The sequence below is a fragment of the Pyxicephalus adspersus genome, chromosome 9, assembly GCF_032062135.1.
Source record: "Pyxicephalus adspersus chromosome 9, UCB_Pads_2.0, whole genome shotgun sequence".
Taxonomy (NCBI): Eukaryota; Metazoa; Chordata; class Amphibia; order Anura; family Pyxicephalidae; genus Pyxicephalus; species Pyxicephalus adspersus.
The window spans coordinates 64815499-64835894 of NC_092866.1; the positions used below are offsets into that span (position 1 = coordinate 64815499).

General features: G+C 36.5%; 1 pseudogene; it reads right to left on the minus strand.

Annotated features, from left to right (window-relative positions):
- The window catches only part of LOC140337774 (vomeronasal type-2 receptor 26-like), a 97731-nt pseudogene extending 81454 nt beyond the window's left edge, over positions 1 to 16277 (minus strand).
- Positions 16278 to 20396: the final 4119 nt, after the last annotated feature.

The window sequence follows — 20396 nt, forward strand, 5'->3', positions numbered from 1 at the left end:
TGAATACAGCCAGAAAACTCAATTGATAATCCCCTTAAATATTATTAGAACATGTCAGTACCTCTATATCTCAGTATGTTTTAATTCCCAGGATAAGAGAAAGAGGAAGGAAAGGGAGAAAAAAATGAAAAGGGATAGTGTGAAGAGAAAAAAGAAGGAAGAAAAGCAACATAAAATAATATAGTAACAAAGTTGTATATAAATGCTTCAATGGTAATAGTAACATTGTAATAATTATCATGGTATTATACAATGTATATCTGAAGTAACAAATGATATGCTTACAATTGAATATACACTGAGCAATAATATTCCATATGTAGCACACATTTGTAAAATGATGTAGTATAATTGGTTACAATATACCAAGTATACAAAGTACTGAACAAACAATGTAAAATGTTTCACCACACTAAGTAATTTGTGGAAATCACATTTAAATCACATTGTTTTCATAAAAAGGATATTTTTAATAAATTTAATTTAATGAATAAAAACAGTAACCACTTCATCAGACCATAAATTCAATCTGTATATTTCCTTACATCAAACTATATACAAAAAAAGCTAAAACCATTTCTTCAAATACATTATAAATACCCTTGATTCTTTGCAATAAAAAATGCATAAAAATTCTGAATAATATTAGGATTATATTAGTTATTAAATGTTAATTTCAAAATAATGTCACCTACTATAGGCTATTGCATAACTATTTAGGGAATAGATGTTAAATATTGTTGGTGATACCAGAATGATATTGTGATGTAAATGGAATAAAGATTTGTAAAAGTCCCTTATATATATATATATATATATATATATATATATATATGTGTGGAAAACTAGTACTAGCCAGTCTAGACTACTTAGCTAGAAGTTACAAATTAGCCAAGCATAAGTCAATGAAGATTCCAACATGGAACCATATAATTATATTGTACTCACAATTCAATATATGCCAAAACCGCCACCTTTCTGTCCTATTAACAGACTATAAATGAATAATCCTGCAGAAAGCTTAATGTGGCTGCCATGGCTCTTCTATTTATATTACACAGACGTCATGGTTTGGTAATTCGCCAACAATGAAATGCCCTGTCACATGACTCGGAATCTCCTGCATGATTGACGCTTGCTGTCCAGCATAACTAAATAGGATGTCCATGTGGCCATTCAAAAAAGATGAAACCTCTTATAACCAAAAACCCAGCAATCCATAGGGAATATTGACTCTAAATGAATTTAGCATGTTTCCCCAGCACAAATTCGCTCTCTGACCCTAAATCCTTTTCAATCAAAAATATCTTATTTCTCATCCTTTTCCTCTTAAGACAAATTTCCCCAATACAACCCCCCCCCCCCACACACACACACACACACACACACACACACACTAAGCCTGAATGTCACCCTAAGCTGATATAACCAAGCGACAAGAGTACAAGAATTTATGTAGATTTTTTTCTAACCAACCAAGACCCCAAATTCATAGCCTCCCTTATGTACAGACTGTTTTCAGTGCAGCAGTGGGACTGTGACTTCTGTTCCTAATACCAAGTAATTGTGCCACCACTGCATATTCATAGGTTTACAAGTTACAATGGTCCTAACAACAATGACACCAAGTGCTTGTTAAACACACTAAGTATAAAAAACAACAAAAACACACTCCACAACTCTACAAGCTCTGTCATTGATAATTGAAGCAGGAAGCACAATACTGTTAGGCATGTCATAGAATAAAAAACAGCAATTCCTATTTATAAACAAATTGATTAATAAAAGAAGGGAAAATACTAATCTGTGAATGTTTGTGGGGTTCACAATAAAATACTTATTCTGATGACTGCAACAATATTTTGTGTACTTTAATCCTCAGAGGGGTGACATAAAGGGATCTATTCATAAAATAGGGAATCAGAAATCTCTCTAACATTCCCTGGTGGGGAATATCTTAGGTCCATGCGTTTCAATGGCAGCAATTGATTCTCCACAAGATAAAGCGTGAGGGAATGTCAAATTTAATTTTTTATAATAGAGCCAAACTGTGTGCTTTAAAATGAATACTCAATATTTGGTGTACTTTATTTATGGGGGCTCACCACAACAATGACAAAATGTGTTTCTTATAAATATCACCCATTTATTTGTTTTCTTCATGTGTTTGGGCAGGTTTACTCTGGGCACCCCAATTTCCTCGTCAAAAACATGCAGTTATGTTAATTGGCTCCCAACACTTGTCTCTTAGTGTACTGAAAATAAGATATGTTACCTGTGCTGTCAGTGGACAATATGTATGCTTGATAAAAATAATGGTACAGCTAAATATAAAAAAAAAATTCTTAAAATAAAAATAGCAAAAATTGTCACCCAAAACAACAAAGAAAATGAACATTTCCTTTTTATACCTGGAAACAGTCCAATTTATTTTCTGGAAGGTTCCTTAGATTAATTAGTTCATAGTGGAAGCACAATTAGGAGGGTGAAATGTCACCTCAAACATAAAATATCTTATTTCAACATTGTAGAACATATATCGTACCTTACAGGCATTGCCAATAAAAATTTCCAATATTCATTGCTTTATAATGATATAAAAGCATTTATTAAAGCTCTTAAGATACCATTTTTCAGTCAAGCGGTGTTTGGCCTGGGCACTGCTGAAAAGTGGTGATAATTGTCATACTGTGCAGTTACTGACAGAGGGGGTGCTACAATATGGACAAAATGGGTCTGCCAATGCCTATACCGCCCCGTGCTGAAACAACACAGTTTGTAGTAAGGCTGAAAAACCACATGCTGGTATCATAAATCTTTACAATAGAGCTTTGACACATGCAGTATAGCTGACTTCGAAAAAAAAAACAAGTGCTTGAAAGTTACAGTTTGCAGGTTAATCCCTTTCAGCACAAAAGATGACTCTCTATCAGGGGGGGGGAGATGGATGAGTCACTGATACCAATGGAGTTCTTGATTTGGATTAGCAAAGTAGAAAGGGGGAGGTTGAGGAGTTTAGTTAGATCACTGGCCAGAGTGGAGAAATGGGCACAAAGTTGGCCAGGGGGAATTGGATCAGCCAGACATCTGATGTAACAGGACTGAAGAAGTTCATGATTTGGATTAGAAGAGGGTGATTAACAGTGAAAGAAGGCAAGAATTTGTAAGTTTGGTGGATGGGAATGGAGTTTGAAGGAGGAGGGATTTTGGGAAAAGGTAGGTAAAAGAAAGGTGGGGGGGTTGCATGAGATGTCAATTTAGCATGGCCCTATGAAGATGTGCTTGGGGCCCTGGTATGGCTGAAAAAAATCTTAGACTATAGGATGGTCTGGGTATGTTGATGATGAGGGTGATGGTGGCCCCAGTGCCTGCTTGCCCTTGTCATATTAGTATTAACCATAGCAGGGGCAACATCTTTGTCATGAACAAAAGGAAGGGAGGTGGAGGAAGAGACAGCTGCAAGATGGCAAAGTCTTCTGATGTCTACTCTGGGTGTGGATAAAGTGGGCCTACCAATGTACTAAGTGGTGAATTCCCCTATGGCATTCGTATATGTAGTGTCTAGTTTGATAATGTATTTGCCTTGCTGTAAATGAAATGTACAGAACATGCAGATGCTCTCTGCCCTATCAAATGGAGATAAAGCAAGCCATGCAAAAATGGTGTCAATGGTGATAATGCAAAGAATAACCAAACACTTGTTGGCCTCAATTGATCAAACGTTGCCCTGCCAGGACCCCAGTTGTTCCCGTGCAGCTGTGGTGATTGCAGATGATGAAGCAGGATGACTGCAACTGGAAACTGAAATTTGCCTTCACTGGTCACTGGGCTTGCCTATCTCCCTTCATCTACTATATTGCTGCCATGTAAACATCTTTTCTTCTTCTTTATCATTCATCTACTATATTGCTGCCATGTAAACATCTTTTCTTCTTCTTTATCATCTCCCTAACCTTGGATGTGCCGATCTCTTCTTTCAACCCATGTAAGATCAACCACCTCATCATCTACCCCTTATCCCTCCTCTTTTTTACACATTGAACCTCACATTAAATTGCAGGATGTGGCACCTGTAAGTAGTCATTAGTCACTGAACCAAACATGCCATGCTGAAAATGAGCACCCATATTTGTGTCCCGCTTCAGAAGGTCTGTGGGATTTGTCATTGAAGGAGATAGAAGGAGGCTGGTCATCATGGTTTACTAACATAATTTGTTTGCCCTTTGTCTGTGAGGACGAGGAGGTTCTTGAACCATGCTAGATCATCTACTCAATTACCTACACAGCATACTGCGGTTGTATGGGACAGACACCACAATGTTTATATTATGGAAGGAACGGCTGGCTTATTGGAGGCCATGCTGATCTCATGTAATACCACCCAGCAGTGGTATGTGAAGCACAATGCAGAAGTCCTGCATTGTGCTTTGCATCCCTCTGGAGATGCAGAGCAGCAGCAGCGTCTGTGTGAGGCAGACGGGACATCCCCACTTCCGGGTGATGTGCGTGGTGATGTATTGGGGGGGTATCTGGGAGGGAAATTTAAAGCAGATTACAATGGTGAAAAATACCTTTTATGGAAAGACTTATCAGATATCTCTTCACAATTGTACGGGTCTGGAACGTTTACCAGACTATGGAGATTATTCATCTAACAGAACTACAGATCCTGTATATCGTTCGGTTGAACTCATGGTCAATGGTCTCCATGTTCTTCTCTCATCCCACAATGGTTCCCATCTAGATAATAAGGCAAAAGATGAAGAAAACTGTAGATACCAGGTGAATACAGAGGTAATTTTTCTTTAGATTATTATCTTATTATTATATTATTATCTTTTCTTATAGTAATTATTACTTTAGGAAGACAGGGACAATTACATACAAAATGAAGCTCAATAATGTACAGATAATATTATTATATATTTTTCTCACAATTTAGTATTCATAGTACACACATGTACTTACAAACTATTATCATTCACTTTGCTAAGTGAACAGTTTCTACTCTTGTATTAAATCATTCCCAATGTTTTCTGATAGTTTGCCAATTATAGGCAGCATAACCCAGGTGGACATAAGTTTCAGGGAAGATTGAGGATTGTATATCCTTTCAGATGTTATTAAATATTACATTTCTGTAATGTAATATTTATATGTAGCATTTTTCCTCTGCGGTTAAACCAGTACATAAAAGCCTTGTGACACGTTGGAGGCAGCACAGTTTATAAAGCAGATAAAGCATTGTTAATACCATTTAGTCTTCAGAACTGTTAAGACTTTATTCACCAAAAGTTTTGGGAAATTTTGCTGTGATTTTTGTGGCTTCTGTTAGTTTGAAATCAAACATTCGCTAATTGATTGGAAAAATAAGAATAATCAGGTGAGATTAGTTGGATTTATGGGGTCATGTGGGCTACATTACTTGGGGTTATACATTTGAATGTAAAACATTTTCTTTTATTCAGATAGGAATATAGACATTGTTATATCTATACATGTAGTCCCTGAATTAAGGAAATCAGACATACAGACGACACCTAGTTACGGACGGGGCCCCCCTGCTCGCTTGTGTGCAGGACAGAGGCTTGAAGGGAGGAGGGGCGGTTTGCATGTCTTGCATAAGAAGTCTTTTGCTGTTCTGAAAGCTCTTGTAATTCTTTAATGACCAAGAAAACTCTGCAGTAGTTGCGTATCAAACATAGCTTGCTTCCGAAGTTAATGAATGTCTAGGCTCCGTAATGTTTTTTTTTTTTTTTTTGCTTTGTTTGTGATTAGCTCACAGTGCGGATTTTTTTACAGTAACTGACACCATGTTGTCTAATATTATGTTAAGACAAACATCTGTCCTAATTGGATTTTTTTAAATAATGTACCTTTTCCAACTTACATACAAATTCTAATTAAGAACAAACCTACAGTCCCTATCTCATATGTAACCCAGGGACTACCTGTAGTTCAGTCTTAGAAAAAACAAAAGACAAAACATGGCATTGTTTTTTATAGTGAACGAATGGGCACAATGAAGCTCTTCTTATTAACAGTTGTATTGAAGTGTCATTTCTACCATAAACATGTGGTGGGTAAAACAGGGCCAGACAGGGGAAGGGAAAGAAAAAGTAGCATTGGACCACATGCAATTTAACACTTGAAAAAAAAAAAAAAATTAAATTTCACGCGCAGTTTAGTTGGATCTCATATAGCCAAGAAGTTATACCATGAAAAAATATCTAAAAAATTATTTTACTTAATGAGAATTTTTAAAAGAAATGACAAAAGTATGGAACATTTGGTGAAAAGCCTAACAAGCTAAACAAATGATGGTTACCATCTGGTTGCCTAACTACTCCTTTTCCCTAACCATTTATATTTTTGATTCGTACACTAATCTATATATCATTGTTTTTAGTTGGCTTCTTAATCTAAATGTGTGGGTCACCAAGTCTACAGAAGTGGGTTTACTCCCATGAAACATTTCAAAACAACAGCACACGGTTAGAGCCTACAGTGATCTTCCTTTATTCTCCAAACAACAGAAAACATATATCTTGACCCAGCAGTGATTTACCTCAAATTGCAAATCTGCTAAACACTGTAATCTATATTGCGATGCATAATAATTATTTGGGAGTAGTTAGGACCAACGGGTGGCCACCATCATTAGTTTACTTTTTTGGCTGTCATCCATTATTTGTATAATTTTGTTGTGTCTTTGAACAATTCTCATTAAGAAAACAAAAGATTTTTAGATTTATTTCCATGGAACAATTTGTTGACTGTATTACCACAAGAGTAAATAAACTCTTTTTTTTTTTGGGAGTCTGATGTCTGTATCATTTATTGATGGTCAATATGCTTTCAGTCAGAAGTCATTTGAGGATGGTGTATGTTCATGTGCCAATAATTCCTGGAAAATATTGGGCAAAGGGTGTAAAGTTGGCCACATGTATGAGGATCTAATATATTCTCAGGGAGAGAATGCAAAAAATGTATATCAGTTTAAGAAGCTGGCTTTTAACAAAGCAAGAAAGAATAAAGAGAGATGGCAATGGTATTTGGGGCAGATAGGTGCCCTTGGGTATAGTTCCACCTAGCCTAGAGACTTATTACACCTGAACTATGCAGTAACTAAGCAGCTCAGGTGCTCTTAACTTAAATGTTGAATCTGCCTATAAGATGATGCACCTTTATGCAGCATAAAGGAAAAGGATGAGGTGGTCGCACAATGCATTCATATTTGCTTCTGAAAATTTTTGCCAACTTTTCAGAAGCCTTAACAAATTCCCCACTTTTGTTGCAATAGCAAGTGTCTGTGATTGCCAATCCAGTAGTCATTTCTTTGATTAATATCAACAACAGGCTTATTCCTGCAAAAACAAGCCAGCATACAAGTAACTATATTGCCATGTATGATTGGTGGATTTGGAATCTTCTCCCTCTGCTCACACAACTTTTTCCAAGTGCTTGCAAGCAGTACCAATTCAGGTTTACAGAACCAGTAAATCACCCTGCATACTGCATATAGCATCCAAGAAAACATGTGGTAATGCTGCCACGTCAAACAAATACCTGTTGTGATTTCACTTGCTTAAAGGTCACAAATTGTTGGTGCATTAGTTTTCTGTTTCCTGTTTTCTCATATTGTGACAATTAACCAAATGAAATTATTTATCATTATTACCACTATCCACAGCAAATGAGGGAACTTATATTTAAGTTAAATCAATATCCACATGTAAAAAAATAAAAAAAACGTGTTTCTGGCAGATTCCAACATCTCAGTGCTCAGAAAGCTGTTTTCTTGGATACAGGAGAGTTCCCGGCTTTGTTGTACATCCTTTTTGTCACGGCTGTGTCGTGTCCTTATGGAGAAATATCAAATATTACCAGTAATTATTATCAAATATTACTTTTATATTTACATTGTCCTAATTTTTTTTAAACAACACTGGGGAACAATTTTGAAGAAATTGTTTGTTGACTTCAATTTTTAATTTACACTAACATAGATATGCTGATTCTGAAAGTGCAGTTAGCTTTCCTCTATCACTTCAGTTTTTTCTCTACCGCTTATAAATGCGATTACTAGGGATGAATGAGAACGCCTCTGCATTCTGGCGAAAATTGCCTCGAACTTCCAATGATTCGACTACGGCCGCATTTATTGAGAAGATCCCCGGGAATAGAGGTTAATTACCTCTAGTGCAGGTTGTGATTGACTGTCCTATTCTGGTGTCCTCCACTTTATTTTTCTAGCAACATCCTCCTCTCATTCTAATTTTGGAGTGTATTGGCCCCCACAAGCTGTCACAAAAATCATAATCATCCATCATGTCACTTCCCCCAATTGAGATTCACCCTTGCTGTGATTACGGGGGACCAAGCGCCACTACACAGTGGCTCCATAGCTCATCTGCAGATTCCATGGAACCTGCGGAAAGCCGCTTGTCCTCTACCCACTGTACACGGAGCTGAATGACATGTTCAGATTATTATTATTATTATTATTATTATTAAACAGGATTTATATAGCACCAACATATTACGCAGCACTGTACATTAAATAGGGATTGCAAATGACAGACTAATACAGACAGTGATATGGGAGGAGAGGACCCTGCCCCGAAGAGCTTACAATCTAGTAGGTGGGGGAATTTCACACACAATAGGAGATATGTAGTGTGGGAAGTGGGAAGTACTCAAACATGATGCTCAAACCTCTTTCATTTTCTTCTTTACCTATTTTGCTAACACATTGAGAGGTGGCATACATATTTGCAAGTGAGGAGAGAAATACCCTTAACAACCTTAAAGATTTCCTGTTTTATTAATAGAGCTCAAAATATTTTTTGATTTAAATATACATACATTTTCATATAAACATACATTTTAACTACATAAAATAGTATGGAAAACCAGGGTCCTACCACAACCTACTATACTAAAAAAGGAGTTTCAAAAAGAAAAATGTTTCATTATTATGATGCAATTACACCAAAAACCATATTTTATAAATTCATTTTCCATACATAAAATATACAAGAATAAATATTAATTCACTTTATTGATTTTAACAGAAACCATCAGTTCAGTTGTTCAGCTCCAACTTAGGGGTCCTAAATCAAACACATTATAGAGCAAATTACTGTGCTTTATGTCACGCTTGGAGAGACGGGGCCCCCAGGGGACACTATGGCTTGCACAGAATTGTATAACCCCTAAGAAGGGCAAAGCCACAGAGACCAAGCAGAAACCAGGACTTCTCCAGGAGCCGTTGGTGGTGAGGATGTTGCGCTACTGGGTACTGCCAGGTTGCGGTCCTTGGGAACATGAAGGTTGGCAGGATGATTCATAATACCAAATTACTAGGCGGAAGAATAGTCAAGTAAGGCCGGGATCAAGGCAGGCAGCAAGCAAGAAAGGTCAGGTCACCAGCCAGGGGTCAAATACTAGGAATTCAGGAAATTAACACCAGAGACATGGGGGACAACCACAGATACTGGGAAACACAGGCGACACAGGAAGCAACAAGAGGCACAGGTGACACGGCAACAGAGGAACACTAGAACAGCACAAGGGAACAAGCAAAACTGGGCAATAAAGGGTTAACACGGAAGCTGGAAAGAGAGAACTCTAAATTAAACAGCAAGTTTAAAGGAGATGCTCATCAGAGTTAGGGGGCTCGGCACTAGTGGAGACACCTTGCACAAACGCTGAGTGCTGTGTCTAAGCTAACTAATTAGCCAATAATGTTTGGGAGGCTATTATCTGATTGGCCGGCGGGATGGGGGAAGCTGATAAAACAGACGCTCCCAGGGTCAGAACTGCCTACACTTTAGTGAGGAAGAGGCAATTGTGACACTTTATAAATGTGTATAGTAAAGAGAATAGTATTTTATTTTCATTTTAAGCAATGGTAAGGCCATGGTACAGCCAATCTGTTGCTTTTTACACAAGCGCACAAGGTGAATGTATGTGGGTGAGCAAAGTCTGATACTTTTTCATAAACAGTTTCAGTAGAGTCTAAGGTAAATAGATTTTTTAGTACTGTTTGTCTCTCAGGTCAGTTTAGGTGACATCAATGATCTTTTTGGGTAACTGTAACGATGACATTCTTCCCAATAGCCAGTAATCTAAAAGGCATTCTTCGCAATTGACCACCACACTGACGTATTGTGAGCTGGGGATATAGTATTAGGGGTTTCTTCAGAGCCTGGAATATATTTTAGGGGTTCCTCCATATTAAAAGGCTGAGGAAAAACTGCTGTATATCATTAATATTATTATTATTATTATTATTATTAATAATAATAATAATAAGCGTTAGTTACAAAGCATAAAAATATCACTCAGCACTGTACAAAAAGTAGGGGTTGCAGATGACTAACTTGTATATTAGACCTGCAAATAATGCCACAGGGGGAAGAGAGGATCCTGCCCAATGGAACTTACAATCTAATAGATGGGTTAAGGGACAGTCGAAGATAGGTAGGCAGGCTTGAAAAAGTTTTTAATGTTTTTTTTGTGTAAGTAAGAGCAAGTCTAAAAAGAGATGGAGTTCCAGAGAGCGGGGCAGCTGTAGAGAAGACTTAGAGCCAGGTATGGGAAGAGGTTATGAGTGAGAAAGTCATTAGTAGGTCAGAGGAAAAATAAAGAGGGTGGCAAGGTTTTTTTTTGTGTATCAAGTCAGAAATACTTGGATAGCAAGGTAAAAAGAATTTAGGTCTCGTACACGGAGAAGAAAGATAACCTCTCTGCCAGCACCATCTTGAAGATATTAGATAATGAATCTTGTGGAAGGAAATCAATACTGAGGAGCAAACAGCCTCACCTGGGTAATTTTTGCAAAAAATAAAACATTTATTTGGTGATGTATTCAAAAGTTGTTTTAAGGCAGATTATACTAGCAATTCTTAGCTTGACTGTATGCCAGTGAAAAGTTTGGCAGATACAGAATGAGAAGGAAAAAAGGTAACATTATGCAATGGGTAAAAACATGGAGCATTTTGATACATGAATGTATTTAAATCGATCTTTTGTCAAGCAAGCAAATATTGGTGTTCAGTTTTGGTTTGTATAAAATTATATAGCATTTGGGAAAGAATATACAGCCTAGAAGTCCTGCATTTGATGCCAGAATGGCGAATATCTCCACAGCCACCCACACAGGAAATTCAACATAATGGAGAACAGAAGAACAAAGCTGAGGCTCTTATTGTTGGCTTTAACAGTTGGGGTATGAGAAAACAAGATAAAAACTATGACAACTAAAATGGTTTTAACATGAAACAAAATGGATATTGATATAATAACCACAGTGATGGCTTCATTTTCGAAGGAAAGGAATTCTTCTAGTCTTGGGATGCATAGATCTTTCTTCTGATTGGGCCATTCATATTCTGGACACTTATTGCAATTTTCACTATCTAAAAGAAAATGTTTACAACATTTATTTATTAACTTCTCTGCTTTTTATATGATGTTTATAATTGTGAATTCTACTTATGAAGCTTTATTCTTTACAATTTTGTGTAAAATTTCTTTAGTTGAAAACACGTGTCTATTCTCTTAAATTCATGCAAGAGAAAATATAGATGTTTAAACTTACATCCTTATAACCCTTCAAATAAACCAGTGAGCTTAACATGTACAAAGGATAAAGGGAACCATAATGGATGGGGGTCAATTTGATAAGATCACTTTTTAAGTACACAAATGCCCTTTGGGATAGCTGCCTTTCTTTTTCCAAGGTCTTTTCCATGTCACCAAAGCTCGCACTGAGCAGGCAAGACATCACGTGATATGTATTTCTGAAAATGTAAATAAAAGTGTTGCACATGTGTGAGATTGTTTTTTTTTTACATTTCGGGTAAGCCCCATATGAAGCAAGCCCAATCTGCATGTGCAACAAGAGCAGCCCACACCCTTCCCGGATATGTGACATATGTATACCAGGAGGCTGTGGGTTTACCTTTAAGTTGTAAGATGGAAGGGGAAGGATCTGCCCCAAAAAATGTTTAAAAAGAAACTATTTAAAACACATTACATTACGTTTAAAGGGTTAGCCACACTTTTGTATAATGTTAAAAATATGGTGCAAATAAACACAACTCCTTGTGACTATAGAAAAATACATTTTTCCTTTGCTGATAACTTTAGAAGCTGCGAAATTGTAAAAATGGCTTCCATATGCATTGGTTTAACCTAATTTAGTATATTGTTTAAAAGCTAAGATGTGTTTTTAAATTACCAAACTGGCTACTCATAATTAATTAACAATGCTGAGTGTTGGTGAAGAGAGTTACCTGGCTTCCTTCCAGCCTTAGCACATGAAAAATGTTCTTTCCTCTGAGCTGCAAAACTGCAATATTATTTGAAAGAAGACTTGGTTACTGCTTAGACTCTGCACCTTGGCCCTTCTCAGGGCTCACACCACCTCCATGCAAGCCGTAGCACATGCAAGTCTCTCTGTGCGGAACAATATTCATGATATTCTTTTCTATATGAACCTAAATGATGTGTTAATGTACATGATGTGTAAATTGAGATATTTATGACCATGCGAACAGAAAAATAATGTTAAAGAAATATGCTATATACTATTTCTACAAGAAAACCCCATTCTTCTTTTAAGACATAGGAAAAAAAATTGCTGTTTTAGGTCAAGTTGAAAAAAGACACCATTGAGGTTAGCCACAAAAAATAAATGAATAAAACATAAAAATAAGCATACCAGAAAACTTGCATATTCTAGGGAAAGAAATTACAAGATTTATATACAGGACTCATCCAGAGGAAGGCAAAAAAAAATTGAAGCATGGTTTGATTTTCCTCAACGGGGTAAAAATATGTCTTCCTGATTTTCAGTTGGCAATCGGATATTCATAGCCTGTGCCTTCTGCAAGATCCTACCTGGTTCTGCAAGAACCTACCTTCACACATATATAGAGATATTTATTAAAGAAAGTTTTTTACGCTTTGTGACCCATCACCCCCTATACATTTACATTTTAACACACCGGATATATTGGAAATTTCACCCGCGGAACATGGAGCACAGTTGTAGCAGCATTGATCAATTCCCGGTTTTGTGACTTTTTGGCTTCCTGGCAGACATGTTTCTGAGCATTGAGATTTTGGAATCTGGTTGGAAAAGAACAGGCAGGAGTTATATACTGTTAAAAGTGTATGTCTAATTGACCTGCAGATCACATATTAATCACATATGAATACTTAAACTCATCTTTGTAAGTCTTTATGTTGTCCTAAAATATGATAGGAGACCTCATGCACAAATTGGAAGACCCAAGCTCAATTAGTACAAAAATAGTCAATGCCTGAGTTATGAGATGCACTTCTGGCTATCATGAGCTGTGCGCCACCGCAGTATAGCACACCCTGCTTATTCCTTACAGGAGCAGAAGATGGTTATTCCCTTGCAGCAGCAGACGAGGTCCAGGAATTAGTGGTCTGTCCTCTGAAGCTTCCAGCATTCCTGGCTTCTCTTTAGCTGTGTGCTTTCCACATTTATCTTTGTCAGCTTCCCCAGCACATACATTTAGGCTGTGCACAGCTGGAGGGGATTTGTAGTTTATGCTGCAGCCAATGAGCAGAGTGGTTTCTGGCCCCAATCCTGCGCTGCCACTACTGGAACTTTATAGCCTTTCTGCTCACAGTCACCGGTTGCATGTTGTAGCTTTAAACTTGGCTGAGTTGCTGCTGATGTGTGTAATTGTTAGATTTACAGTTACTGACTCTGCCCGTTTATTGACCCTGTGATTGTATGCTGCCTGGACCGACCTCTTGCCCTTGCCCTGACTCTGCTTTGCCTTTGCCTTTGGGTACCTCATTTGATGGACTGACTACCCATGTATGACCTCTGGCTCTGTATTCTAGACTTGTCTTTGCTGGAATCTTTTATACTGCATTATCTGTGGCTTCCTGGTCCTTTATCCATCCTTACCCAGATGCCATCCCTTGTGTACTAGGAGACTGGGGGACTGGCATCTGGTGAGCACTGGTGCTGGATCAGGGCCTTACAGCCTGCATGGCAACCCTAGGTGCCCCTACTTTTGAACGTTTCGATCTTTTGTCACTAAAGCCTAACTTCTGCATATTTTTTAATTCATCGTTTGCTCAGTTTCACATGCTCAGGCTTAAAAAATAGATTTTTTTGTTCATTATTTTACAACAATAGTTTCTTACCTGCAGTCCATTGTATTTCCATACCACTCTATTGACATTCACAACCATACGGTCATCTTCAGCAGAAACCCAAGGGTTAAAGTGACCAATGCATCTAATGTCAAGCCTAACTTCATCAAGCAAAATCCAATTCTCCACATAATACCTAGCAATAATTTCATTGTCTTTATCATAATATTTCTGTAAATTGGTCTGATCAATGTATATGAGGTTCTTCAGAGAGTGAGATAACTTAAATAAGGAAACAAAAATACTAAGTGTGGACTAGTAAACAAAAAGTGATATTGTTACTTTATGATTACAGCATATGTGTAACTTACATGTTGCTTGATTGCATACATTGGAACAGCTTTCCTATTGGTAGATTGAAAACCAGAAAACAGATTTTCTATAGCCACAGCCATAGTAGAGACTGCGATATACACACGTGGGAAAAGACCAGGTTGCAAAAATCGAGGAATTGATGTCAAGGGCTCCTCTCCGGTGCAGTTACGGAATTTGATACCATAATATTTTCCTAAATCTTGATTCTTCTCTGGTTTACTTGTTAAACAACCATTAAGCATCCAGATGTTCTCAAGTAACAAGTCATTTGGATATTTACCACGCGTAATGTTTTTCAGAAAATCTGCTAATTCTGGAAGTTTAATTTCTATCATGTCAAGGGCCAAGCTTCCGTTAAATGTTTTGGGGTAATGATTCACAAAAAACTTGTGGACTGCCCAAGATGGGTGAAGGATCAGAGTTCTGTTACTTAATTTCTCCTCGAGATCATTCAAAAATGAACCCATGGAATAAGAATTGGAGCCACAGATTATAATCACTTGAGCTGACGACTCTCTAATGTTCTTAAGGTTCTTTTCAATTTCCTCTTCCCTTTTAAATAAATCTAGCGGAATTTTTATTATGAAAGCAGCACAGATGCCTTCATGTGTCATACTTTTAGCCAACTCCTGAACTTCTTTCTCTCCGCTGTCATCATCTGAGGCTAGGATTCCAACCCATGTCCAGCCAAAGAGTTTAATTAACTTCAATAGGATACTAAAAGTGGCGCTGTAGTTTTTGACTGTTCTGAAAAAATTTGGATACAAGTTTCTGTTGTTTAGCTCATGGCTTGTAGCTCCATAGCTAATCTATGAAAATATTAGCAAAAGAAAAAAACATGCAATATTCTTAGTTTGGAGACGAGTTAGAGCAACTGACAACTTAGATCTACCAATGTCCCGTTTCCTTTTACATTATTTTGCACAATGTTCCACTTTTGTATGGATAGTGAGGACACTTAGGATGTGAACTACACAATATTCTATATATTATACAGGATAAATAACTCTCTACAGAAATTTGTGGAGTTGAGAGACTACAATACAGGTTTATACTGAAAGTCTTAAAGAGAACCTGGACTGCTGAAACAGTATCGAAGAAGAGCACAATGTATTAGCCATCTATATTGCCTGTAGGCTCCCTCCTGTTCTTTTCTACATTAACCACTTCTTCAGGAATAATTGAGGTCCATAATAAAAAATGATCGTAGGATATCTTTAAAAACTCAACCTTTTAAATTTGGTTAATATAGCAACTAAAAATACGAAGGAATCCTGCTGTTACTCCAGTCTATGATCTATTCTACAGTCTCATGGTTTGGGCCCTTTACGCCATTTTTTGAAGGAACCCCCGATCAGGTTAATCAGTGACATGGCAATTGTAAGTGTAAGGGATTATTGATCCCTCTTCTGAGACACATTGTCTTGGTATCATCTTTGATTCTGCCCTCTCCCTTACTTCCCATATTTAGAACATTTATAGGTCCTGTCATTTTTACCTGTGCAACATTTCCAAAATCTGCCCCTACCTGTCCCCAAGGACCACCAAACTCCTTGTACATACTCTTATCATCTCTCGTCCGGACTTCTGTAACCTCCTCCTCTCTTGTATTCCACTAACTGAATCTCTCCTCTCCAATCTAATGTGAATGCTGCAGCCAGATTCATCCATCCTTCCCAACTACTTACCCCATACACAGCCTTCCCACCTACCTACCCACCTACTTACCCCATACACAGCCTTTCCATCGCTCCTGTTCTGCTACCACTCTTTGTAATTACCTTCATTAGCTTTCATTTCACCTTCAAGCTCTTGCTATGTTTTGCCTTCAAATCCCTCTACAGCTCTTGTCTCACCTATTTTTCTAATATGATAGAACCCCCCTCCCCCCTCAAGCCGCTCTCTTGGCTCCTCCAGTGACCTACTAATGACTTCCTCACTCATAACCTCATCATATGCATGGCTTCAAGACTTTTCTAGAGCTGCCCCGACACTCTGGAATGGTTTTCGTCATCCTATTCAGCTTGCTCCTACTTTCTGCTCATTTAAACAAGGTCTCAAAACCCATCTTTTCAAACTTGCCTACCTATTTTTTTCTGTCTCTTTAACCCTTGCTACTTACTCACCATTCCATATTTCCCCTCATACTTCCCCGACCTCCTATATTGTAAGCTTTTGAGGGCAGGGTCCTCTCCTCTTCCTATATCACTGTTTGTATCCCATTTGCAACTCCTATTTAATGTACAGCGTTGTGTAATATGTTGGAACTATATAAATACTGTTTTATTAATAATAATAGGGGTGGTTATTAATTAGGTTTATTAGATATGGTTGTAATTGAAACTTCATTTATATAATTATAGATCTCAATAAATTTCTGAAGAAGTGGATCTTTGGCTGTAAGACACATTGAACAATGATTAGGATTGACCGTTTGGATGATTTTAAATGCCTCTAAAACATGTATATGTGATATACATAATAATAATGGTATTGTTCTTTCTTATTAATAAATGAAAAAAATGTTGTGTGGTAAACATTTGACCTAAAAGTCCCATTGTGTTTTTTGTTGCTGTTTCAACTAAATTAACAGTTAGGGTCTATAATCTTTGGTCCTACAGTACCTTAAACTCTAATCTAACCCCAAGCTTTATAATAACCTCTTGGAGGCATATAGTCACCTTGTCTTGTACTTCTGCTTATAAACCTAAAGAAATGATCAACTGCCATCCTGTTCTGAGTAATGTGAATAAGAAGTGCTGGATCTCCAAATACCAAGTCCTGGTTTGGGGGGCAACTCAAAGAAATTATTTGTACCGATGGTAATATTGGCTTCCAACTATTAAATGGAAAATTACCTTGTTTGTTATTACCTTACATTGTTTTCTTCACAAATCTATTTATTTTAATTATTATATTTATTTATTATTATGTCTTGCATCAATGAGGAATATTTGTTGACTATAGTAGAATGATTAGAATACATTATTCCTTGATTATTAGAATCATGTTTAATTGTTATGAGATGTCATTAATGTCAGATAGTATTTCTCCCCTTTGCTCTATTCCTTCCTGGAAAGGTTCTGCCTAAATATGAGCAGAAATTTGTTTTAAGTTAAGTATAGAACTTAGTTTATGTGTATACAATCAGTTTCCTGTATATTTTAACTGAATTTAAAGAGATGTTGGATACTAAGGTTTCTCTCTTCACTTTCTCTGTTTGAAGTTTTGAATTGTCTTCTTCTCCTTAACCAAAAACCAACCTTTAAAAACCTTCACAGTTTGAAATTTTCTTGATGGAGTTCCTTCCTTGATACGGTTGTACCTCATACCTGATGTCTCTCCTGTGGTGCGCTAGGTATATGCATTGTTTGGGTAATAGCTATTGTTATTGAATATCCGTAATTTAGTTATTTTTGAAATTGAAATTGTATAATAAATGAAAAGATAAATATCTATGTATATATTTGTATTTTGTAGATCTTAATATGTCAACTTTAACTTTTGGGATCATATGCAACTTTTATTATGTTAAATTGTTGTTTTTGGATTTAAGTATTGATTGTATGATGCCTTAAAAGTCTCATTCTGTTGTTCTACCCTTTTATTTATTTCGTTATTATAGGGATGTGGCATCACCTTAGATACCCCTAATTCGAATAAGCACCATTCTTAAATATTCTTCAGGAACTATGTTGAATATTGTAGAGAATGTATATGAAGATGGTCTCTTGGAGCCGCTGCAATATGTTAGCTTTATATTGAATAAATGATAAAATAAATCATTCTGGACTACCATCCTGGCACTCATTTCCTCAATCAGTGGGCCCAAATGCAACACTGCCAGGATTCTAACATTCTAAACTACTTATTCCAATTAACTATGGAAAGTATATAGAAGAGATATTGTTTTTCAGCACAGTATTTGGGATGAGTTGGTAAGTCTGATATCAGTTGTGGGAAAATGTATTCTCTTCTCACCTGAGTATACCTATAAACGCTCAATAACTGTGCTATAGGTAGAGTTGTTTTAGAATAGTGATCACCAACAAAACCAATTATCTTGTGCTGTTTTGTACAAGAATAATTAGGAACAATTTTTCCTGGTCCAGATAAAATCTGAAGGACGCTCTTAATTGCTTTAATTTCATCTCCACATGAATCAAATGCATGATATCCCAAGGAAATATTCTGCAAGATGTGTGGATTTTCATTTATTTTCTCAATGCCAAAGAAAAAAGTCAGCAGATTTTTGTAATAATGAGATATCGGGCTGAGGAGGGAACACAAGAGAAATGTTGAAAACAGTCAATCCAGAAAACCATACTGACTAATTTATTTCTAAAAACATTATTACATCTGATTATCATTTAATTCTGTGATTTTTTTTGTAATAATTTTTTTTTGTAATAATTTTCCAAACCTGGAATGGGATTCTTGAAAGTCTTTTGCTATTTGTTAGCAAATGTTTTCAATACTGGATCAGATGCATTCCAGGTTTGCTGGATTACCCAACTTCACAGATAAAAGTGTATCCTCTCCAGTCTTTGAGAACTTTATTCAATCAGGCCCAGTGTACTTAGCTTATTGGTTTCAATGCAAGAACATTCTTTTGAAAGAGAAAGTAGCACAGGGGAATTTACTCAGAAGAGAAATGTGTCAGATTTAAAGAAGTGGAAGTTCAACTCAAACTCACTGTGGTATGAACCTGGACCTCATTCCTTGTCCTAAGTTTAATGTAAAATGAGCTTAAAGTATTAGTTTTGTTTAGTATTTGTTGGTTACACTTTGGCACTAAATGGAGAAGGATTTCAATAAAATAATTGATAACATGAGAACTACATTTTGGAAACATTAGCAGCTATGATTTTAACCATTAAAAAGCTGAAAGTAAAATGAAATGATTCAAATAAAAACTATTTTATAATCTAAACAGAAAAAATACATACAGAAAGCAGGCAATACATGTCCGATTTGTTGGATCTTTAATCCGATTCATGTGATAATTGATGGTGAAAATGCCTCCAAGTATGATGTCCCCATCCTGGAAATATTCAAAATCCTCATAGGTCCTCATAAGTTCTAAACTACAAACCAGTGAGCGATTTTGGGTCATGGATCTTCCTGAAACCACAACAGAGATATATAAAAACATCCTTAAAAGACAAAGGATTGCACGAATCATGATCATTTTGTCTCGGGATAATACACAAGAACAATAAACAATCTAATGCAAAGATGTAATAATGATCAAATACAGACATTTGCCAAAGTAAAACTTCAGATAGCCAAACAATGATTGAGATGTAAAATCTCTGATTTTAAAAAACAAATCTTTTTATGCTGATCTGCTGAAAATATAAAAGAAAATCACCAAAGAAATATTTGTTATCAAGGTGAATGTTCTGTAACAAGATATGTTTGCTTTAATTGATATTTCTTGCAGCATGAACATGGTTTGGTTTGAATGAACAAAGCTGGGTATTCCATCTGGTTTTATAGAGATCAGCAAAACACACGTGTTCTGAAATTAGCTATAAACAATCAAATCTCTGAGCGATGCAAAAATTATTTGATGACATGTTACAAAAATGATATTAATGTTTAGGTTGTATTGATGAAATGGAAGTGTATTCAAGGTTTCTGAAAATTTTTGAGATCAGTGTGGTAACTTAAGGTGCTCAGAAGTAAAATGTTCCAACTTTCTGGTTCGGGTCAGAAAAGTATAAAAACTCTAAATGAGTTTGATTGTTTTTTAATAAAGGTTTACATTATTTTGGATTGAAATTTCTTTAGCTAGTTTTAGGAATCTGGGTCAATGTAGGGCCAGTCTGAATCAACTTTTCTGATCTTCTGTACTGTATTCA